The sequence below is a fragment of the Coptis chinensis genome, chromosome 4 (genome assembly GCF_015680905.1).
Source record: "Coptis chinensis isolate HL-2020 chromosome 4, ASM1568090v1, whole genome shotgun sequence".
Classification (NCBI taxonomy): Eukaryota; Viridiplantae; Streptophyta; class Magnoliopsida; order Ranunculales; family Ranunculaceae; genus Coptis; species Coptis chinensis.
The window spans coordinates 70,380,295-70,389,166 of record NC_141459.1 but is presented as its reverse complement, the minus strand read 5'-3'; the positions used below and the strand labels follow the sequence as shown (position 1 = coordinate 70,389,166).

The following is an 8,872-nucleotide window of genomic DNA, read 5'->3' as shown; positions in this document are numbered from 1 at the left end:
TGTTTTGTTGTTTTGCAATATAGAGAAACAGTGTGTAAATAATTGTATAGGGTCCTATCAGCTTATGGGCTATGACAAACATATTCATAACATGGAGATTATATGTTATTACAAATTTATAAAGATAAGTAAGAAAAATGCTTTAAAAAGGGGCTTCGCCTGAAGTTTAATCCTCGGTCGAGGTCAAGGGCATGCGCTTCATTAGTAGTTTCCTGTTAGGCACAAGGCTTTTCAACTAGAATTGAGAATCGAAGATGGAGAGCGAAGAGTGAAGGTTAGGTAAGAACCTTGATGGATACATTAAGGAGATTTGGGATAACACCCTTGGTTTAACTAACATACGCTTGCTGTAATGCTGTGAATGCGGGATCGTTTTCTATGATTTTGAGTATGCTAAAAAACATCCAAGGAAGGACCATCTGACCTTGAGATATAAGCTTATATTTGGTGGCAAATGATAGATGGTTACATGTTGTTATTTGCTTGTACACCCACATGGATGTTATGTTCATGAGTGTCGTTGTACTAAGGATCCTCCCTCTAATGATCATACTCTTAGGGAGGTATGTAACTATTTGAAGTTTAATCAACAGGTTGGGGTTTGCTTCAACCCCATAACTTATTCCAAAAAAAAAAAAAGTTTGTTCTTTTTTGGTTTCCATTGTGGTTTGTAAGTTAGAGTCCACTATGTTTTGTGGATGGATGAGGTTGTTGAAATCAGCTATATAAAACATTACATGGCAATCCAGGCTCAACAGGACATATAATTGGTCAGGTGATTATTGGTGCTCTTAGCATGGGGTTATCACAACACAACTAATTTTTAGGCAATTATATAAGGAGTACACGCAGAGTGTGCACTTGACCAAGAATGTCTGATATGATCTTTGAACCGAGTCAGAGTTTTAAACCCATTTCCATCCGTTCACTTTTTTCGGTAGTAAGGAAAGACTGGATTAAGCATGTGGATGCAGGCTTCGAAATCTTTCAACCATGTGGTTATTTTGTGTGCACGGGCGTGATCTTCTCAGCAGATAACATTTGCTATTTGCTAAGTTTTGAGTTGTATCAGGCTTAATAATATGTTTTAAAGTAACTTTTCTGAAAGTATATCAGTACTTGTTGCATCATTTAATATTTGTTTGGCCAATAGAATGATTTAAACGGTTTTATTTGACATATATTTTAAAACTATGAACGCCATACTAATTTTTTTGGTTTTCAACAAATCATTTCAGGTGCCATAGACTCGAGCACATTTGTTTAAAGATTTCTGAAAGGACAGTATTGGAAGGAAAGACGACAATTGGCAAATCAATTGGAAATTTACAAGTACTGGAAAGCATGGAAGTTGACGAAGTCTTCATCTCTGACGATTCTACACTTAAACAAGTCAGTGAATGCTGTCCTAATTTCATTAAATTGAAAGTCTGCAACTCAGTGTGTAAGAACACGGCTTTACTGATAGCTACTTTTCTGCCAAAACTCAAAATTTTGGATATTTCTTCGACTAATATTCACAGGAAAGATTTGTTAGTTATTCTTAAAGGTTGTGTTGAGCTTCAAAGCCTTGATATCACTAACTGTGGAAAGATACATAGTGATGACGAAATACTTAAAATAGGTTGTAGGAGGTTAGAAGTTTTCAAGTGGGACAACGCATACAGTGACTATTGTTCAGAGTGTGAGGAAGAAAATGAAGATATGAGTTATCAGTGGCCATGTGCACATGTAATGGACGAAGGCTTTTCTACTTACATTGAAGGAACTTATGACTTGTTTCCATTTGATCCGGTAGTCAATCCAGTTGCGAATTGGGAATATGAACCTTTTGTTGATGAAGTTGCAGATGGTGCTTCTGGTGCGTCCAATGATCATTATGATAATGGAGAATGTTTCTGTGATCTTTGTTGTAGCTTTCATTCTGATGATGGTGACAATGCTGTTATAGATCCGTACGACTATTCGTTATTGTAATGCTTAAATTTGTGTTACAGTAATTGGGACTTGCTTAATTGAGAATGAACTAGGTACCTTTTTATTAATAGCATGTTCGATTATGTTTGAGGCACTGAAATTAACTTTTAACATTTCAATCAGATAATTATGTGCAATTTCAGTTACAGTACAGGGCTTATACTGGTCAGGCATGGAAGAGTATAGACCCCAAAAGGCATCAGAAGAACACATATTTCTGCAATTCTGCAATTTCATAATTCAATAGGTAAGGTTCCATACTTCAAGAAGAACACATGTATTTCTGCAATTCTGGAATTTCAGAGTTCAAGAAGAACACAAGAGCTTCTAGCTCAATTGGTTGTGTACCCCTCTTCTCATGGGAGAGGTTACAAGTTCGAATTCCACCAAGTGTTAGTTGGGATTTATCTTCATGGACAAGGTGGAGGCGGTTTCGGTGAGCCACCGGGCTAGGTTCCCTTCGGAGTTGATGAGCCTCCGGGAGCTTTCGGGCTAGGGTCCTTAAAAGGTAAGGTTCCATACTTCAACTTACAAAAAAAAAGAAAAAAAAAAGAAAGTTCCATACTTCAAGATCACCGTGTATATATATTGTTATTTTGTTAGCCGGTTTAAGCTAGTGCCTCGAGGCATTATAATTTGAGCATGTTTTATCGAGATTATTGGGGTTTCCTTTCATTGAAACGCTTGTCCAGTTCTGATTGATTGCGGTAGAGCATATATACAGTACAAAGTTTCACTGTTATGGGATTTGTGCACCTTCTTTTAGAAGTTGTAGGCTGACAGGCACACAATAAATACTAGTTGCTCGACTGGCACATAATCATAAATTCATAGTTGAGTTTGTGATTGAAATGGTTACGGAAAAATTAAAGGTCCCGCACTTCCATCTGTGTTATCAGTTTACGTACGTAGTCTATAACCAGCTTGTGATATATGAACATATGGTGGGTTTGCATGGACGAGAGAGGAAGAAGGAAACATATAGATGGAGTTGGGGAGGGTGAGAGAGGGCCTTGTTACGCGCACACGCAATCCTGCTCGGAGCTAGGAATCCAATGTGATTGGTTCATAAGATGCGTCACTTTGTATGTCATAGTTCTTGTTTGTACATCTCTTCTGCATATATAACTTTATCGTCCAAGTATACAAACTTGTTATGTTCACGTATTCAAACTTTAAAACTTGATGATAATATAAAGATATAACAATACTAGCGGCTTTCTTCAAATGAAGAGTACTATGAGCTAATTTATTACCTTTGTTTCAATGGTGAGTATATTCCTATCGTTCAATAATTGAGTCAAGGGTACCCTTGAGTCAAATGATCTGGGTTCCTTTGTGCTTCCGTGAGGTGGTACTGGTGGCAGGCAAGGTCGCTTCCTGTTGCTTAAACAGGGCATCCAGAAAAAAAAAAAAATCGGGAACAAGAAGTGGAATCGTCCTTTGCCCAGGGGAGGGCAAGAGCTGAGCTTGCATGAAGTAGCTTTACCCATGGGTGCCTCGTGCTATGCATAACAGAAATACTAGTATACTCTTATAATGTGAAGGATAAAATTCCGGAGTTCTATTCCATTGTTGGAGTGGAGGACATTAGTGTGGGATGAATGTACCAAAGAGCAGAGGAGGCTAATACTATTTGAACACTAGACTACTACAAGTATAAGAAACAATAGACTGCTACTAGACAAGATCTCGTGCATTTGAAGTTTGGAACCCATGGTTATGGACAGGGCCGGCTCTGAGGTTTGGGTGGCCCTACTCGAGCTCTTAAAACTGGGCCTTTTGTCTTAGGAAATGAAAACACGCCAAGTTTTTTTATTATTATTATTTATAATTTGCATAGAGGGGACAGAACCAATGGCAAATATCCAATTCAAATAATTTCTATCCCAAAATTCCTAATTAAGTTCAAAACTTTGTCTAAGGTGATATATATTCAAAATCATAAACAAAAAAAATTTTGAATTAAAAGAATAGAATAAGTAATTCAAATAATTGTAGTTCTGAGACATCATACCTTGAAAATTGTTAGAAGCATATGCAAGTAATATGGACTGTGGGGAGTAGACTAAACGTCCCTCTTTCGACTTTCGGAAAGTGATCAATTGAATTTTGTCTAAAAATAGCTTAAAAAAAAATGAAATCCCCTAAAAACAGTCGAGCTCGAAAGGGGGACGAGGTTAGCTTTGTTATTTTTTCTCTGTCTAAACGGCTTTCTCACTTTATGTAACTAATTAGAATAGTTCGTTATTACAACATGGTATTTTGATTCGTCAAATGACAAGTATTATGATCTAGTTTATTAGCTTTGTTTCAAATTTTCAATGATGAGTATATTCCTATCGTTCAATAATTGATAAGCCCAAGAGAGATAGACCAGTTTGTTATTTTCTCATAGTGTAATTAAATATTTTGTTTTTTTATATTGTTTTTATTATTTTTAAGTCACCAAGCCCGACCATAAGTCCATAACATTACAAATAATTTGTAGTTAAAATAGTTTATTCAATCTTCGACGACAATCAACAATAGAACTGAAAACTTTTTAACTTCTTTTCTCCACCTCACTATATTGAAGAAGATAGTTGGCAATGGAGCAACTTAAATATCTGGACACGCTAAATAAGACCTAGTATTCCGTATACGTTAATTATGAAGATTGCAGACAATGACTTTTACAAGTTTTTAAAATCAGGTGGAATGGATGAATACTGATGGAACACGATTCGTTTTGTTGACCGCAACAGATAGAAGACAAGGATAATACTATAATTGTTCGTCACAAGAAGAAAATTGACATGCACATGCAGATGTGGGGGGCTAATTGTACAAAAGGTGCATTTTTCTGTTAGTTTTGGATCTTTTAGTTTTGAGAATTGAAACAACAAACTTCATCAAAGATAATAACATCTTACCAGTTAGTTTTATTTGTTAGTTATTGGGGGTGGGTGGCATCGGAGTTAGTTAATCACATGTTACAACATTTGTGAATCACGTAGCTAAATGAAGCAACGATGTTTTCAGAAATGTGTATAAGTGTATTATCTATTTATTTATTTTTCAAATCTTGTACTGAAATTATCATTTCCATGAGATGCGTGGTCTGTTTGAATATTATCCTTAGATATATATTATAGATGTACTTCTTAGCTCTATTTTTCCAGCCTTATCTGTTATATGGGTAATTACGAATAATTAGGAGCAAAAAAATCAGAAACAAAAAACAAAGAAAGTGAATTAAAAAAAAAAATCAGACTCTTTGACAAACCCATTTTAATAAAATATATATTAGGGCGATAAAAAGTAACTTCTTAATGCCTAAAACCCCAAAGAAACAAAACCCTTACCGAATCGAATGCCGTTATTTTGATTTGGCGCTTCAAAAGTTTTCACGTTCCAAAAACGTAGTGAAATCAAAGATCTCAATATTCAAGTAATCCACATCCTTAAAAAGAATTGAAATTGTTAGTTGGATAGATCGGATGTGCTCCATTCCCTTGATATCTATCTATTCACGAATTGATATAAATATTGTTAACTGTAGTAGTTACTCTTTTTTATTTTTCTCCATCACTATTGTAAGTAGCTCAGGTATGTGAGTACGTGATGACTTGAATAAAAAGGACCATTTAAAACCCAACCAAAAATCATTGAACTTGAGTAGAAATATCAAAAGTAAGGAGGTCAACTAAGCTAATCACAAGTTAGCTCATAACGTCCATGAAGGACATAAGTCTTGTGGTCCATCAGAAAAAGTGAGTCCTTCATACTGCAATTAAGAAACAATATAATTTCATGTAGGGGTGTAATACGGGGCGGGGCGGGTCAACTGTGGGTCAAATAGTGATGGGGCGGGTCGGGGCGGGTCTAGGGAATACAAATCTAGTGGTCTCCGATGGGGCGGGGCGGGTTGAAGTGTCATGTCTTGAAATGCCGTCATCCGGCCGGTTACTTCTACTTTACGGTGGGTTTTGGTGGTCATCCGGTCGGGGTGGAAATTATCATTTTAACCCAATTTCACCCAAAAAAAACTTTCTAATTCTGCAAATAATATATTTTCAATTCACAACATAGAGAAAAAAATGGAATCAATCAATAAAAAATAAACAAATATAAAAAAAATTGAACTTGAACCCAAAACTATATCTGCAAATTTGAAACTTATTTATCGTGATTTACCATTTGTAAATTGATTATTTTTCATAGTATGATAAAATGAAGATGGGAGTGAGGATCTATGGTACAAAACAATAAAATATAAACTAAAAGAATTCGAAATTAATACAAAGATGAATGATTCATTTTCTCCAAAATTCAAAAGTTGAATTTGAACTTTTGATATTTGCCAAATGTTCAAACTTGAATATTATAAATTGATATTGAACTCATAAGTTTGTGTTTATATTTCCCAAATATAAACAAAATACAAAAATATTAGATTTAGAGTCTTGAAATTGTGCGGGTCAACGGCTTTTGACACGGTGCGGGTCGGGCGGCTTGACGGGTCGGATTTGAGCATAGAACCTACACCCATAGTCTGACCGCGTAAAAACGGTAGTGGGGAGGGCCGGATCTGTTTTCGGGTCGATGCGGGTTTGGATGGCGAGTGAAAACCGGATACCCAACCGGATGATGGGTCAACGGTTTTTTTTTACACTCCTGATTCCATGTATGTTATGTATGTAAAAAGAGTTTTTCTGGGTCTCTATATGAATTATTGATGGTTGAGCCATCATGACGAGAACTGTATCAAAGTGCTATGATATAATGGAAACAAAGAATACACTAAAGGTTTGAATTTAAGCTTAACTACTTCTCATCTCTGTTGAAATATTTGATTGGCATGCTTATCAAGATGTAGTACATATCATACATGCAATAATCCAAGTGTCTCAATATGTATTGTATATTAAAATAAAGTTCAAATACTGTAATGTCACTCTCATAATAGATGTAGCAAAATTGGATTTCATTATTATGATTGTGATGATAGAAACAATGAAAGGTCCTTCATTGATACTATGATCATAATATTAGAGGATAAATCTAGGAGAGCGCAAAATGTATTGTATTTTTTCTAATAGTCTTTAGTGTTAGAATTTAACCGAGATACCACATAGAGAGAATTCTTATTCCTTGAGGTGAGTCTTAATGGAACTTTATATACAACTAGGTAACTTCCTTTCCAAAATAAAAGATTATCAGGATAAATACCAGATAGAGAGTTATCAGGATAAACACTAGATAGAGGACTATAAGGATACACACATATCAATGGTGGGCATCCATATAAGCCCACAGATTTCACAACACTCCCCCTTGGATGTCCACCATTCTTGTGGAAATTATGGTGGATGCATCTTTTTGTAGCATTCTTCTGGATGCTTTATAACTATCCAATGACAGTTGCCTCATTAAAACCTTGCTAAGGAAAACCCAGTGGGAAACCAAAGCAAAGGAAAAAGAGTACAACATTACTCAGAATCATTGTGACTTGCTTAATACTGCCTCATTAAAACCTTAACTAGGAAAACCCAGTGGGATAAAACCTAGATAAGGGAAAAGAGTACAATGCATATGTCCTGGGACACATTCTTCAAGATGCTCCCCTTATTTATTACTCCCCCTAATAAAGACAAGTCTTTATATGGCTTGGTGGTGAACTCTGCGCATGCCGATCCTATATACTAGCTTTTGAAATGTATGCTTCGGTAGTGATTTAGTGAAGAGATCAGCAAGATTGTCACTGGAACGAACTTGCTCGACCTTAATTTGCTTCTTCTTCTGAAGTTGATGAATGTAAAAGAATTTTGGCGCAATGTGTTTTGTCCTGTCTCCTTTTATAAATCCTTTTTGAATCTGGGATATACAAGCCGCATTATCCTCATAAATAATCTTTGGGAACACCTGCTATAGAAGGTAATTGACAAGAACTACGAATATGCCCAATTAATAACCTTAGCCATACACATTCACGACTAGCTTCATGAAGAGCTAAAATTTCAGAGTGGTTAGAGGAAGTTGCCACTAAAGTTTGTTTAGTGCAATGCCAACAAATGGTAGCATTACCACTAAAAAATACATACCTGTTAGGGAGTGACCTTTCTGAGGGTCAGATAGATAACCAAAGACTGCATAGCCAACTAGATCATAGTTATTAGTGGAACCATAAGAATAAAATAGTTTCATACCAGTTATTCCATAAAAATATCTCAATATGTGTTTGACATCATTCCAGTATCTTTTAGTAGGTGCTGAGTTGTACCTGGCTAACAAATTTACAGAAAAAGAAATGTTCGGTCTAGTGCATTGTGCTAGATACATTAATGCACCAATTGCACTCAAGTATGGTACTTCAGGACCCAATACTTCTTCATTTTCTTCTTTGGGGCGATATGGGTCTTTCTCTGTATTCAGTGACCGGACGACCATTGGGGTACTTAATGGATGTGCCTTGTCCATATGAAAATATTTCAAAACATTCTCAGTATAATTAGTCTGGTGGACTAATACACCGCTAGAACTTCTCTCGATCAGCAAGCCGAGACAAAGTCTTGTTTCCCCAAGGTCTTTCATCTCAAATTCCTTCTTTAGGTATTGAGCAGTTATCTCGAGCTCTTCTGGAGTTCCAATCAAATTTATGTCATCCACATAAACGGCTAGTATTGCAAATCCATTTAAGGATTTCTTTATGAAGACACATGGGCAAATTTCATTGTTTGCATGCCCTTCCTTAGACAAATATTCACTAAGACGATTGTACCACAATATTCCGGATTGTTTCAAACCATACAATGAACGTCTTAGTTTAATTGAGTACGTACTTCTTGATTTTGCTTCAGGCAAACCAAATCCTTCAAGGATTTTCATGTAAATATTTTTGTCTATGTCCCCA

At 35.9% G+C, this 8,872-nt stretch overlaps 1 long non-coding RNA gene across 2 annotated transcripts; it reads left to right on the top strand.

The window, feature by feature from the left end:
• The first annotated feature begins 782 nt into the window (after window positions 1-782).
• LOC147504606 (uncharacterized) lies at window positions 783-5,108 on the top strand. 2 transcript variants are annotated; one of them, XR_015193070.1, is made up of 2 exons: window positions 783-2,485; window positions 4,725-5,108. It is a non-coding gene; the product is annotated as an uncharacterized LOC147504606 (long non-coding RNA). The 2 variants fall into 2 exon arrangements; XR_015193069.1 differs by having other exon boundaries at window positions 4,673-5,108.
• Window positions 5,109-8,872: the final 3,764 nt, after the last annotated feature.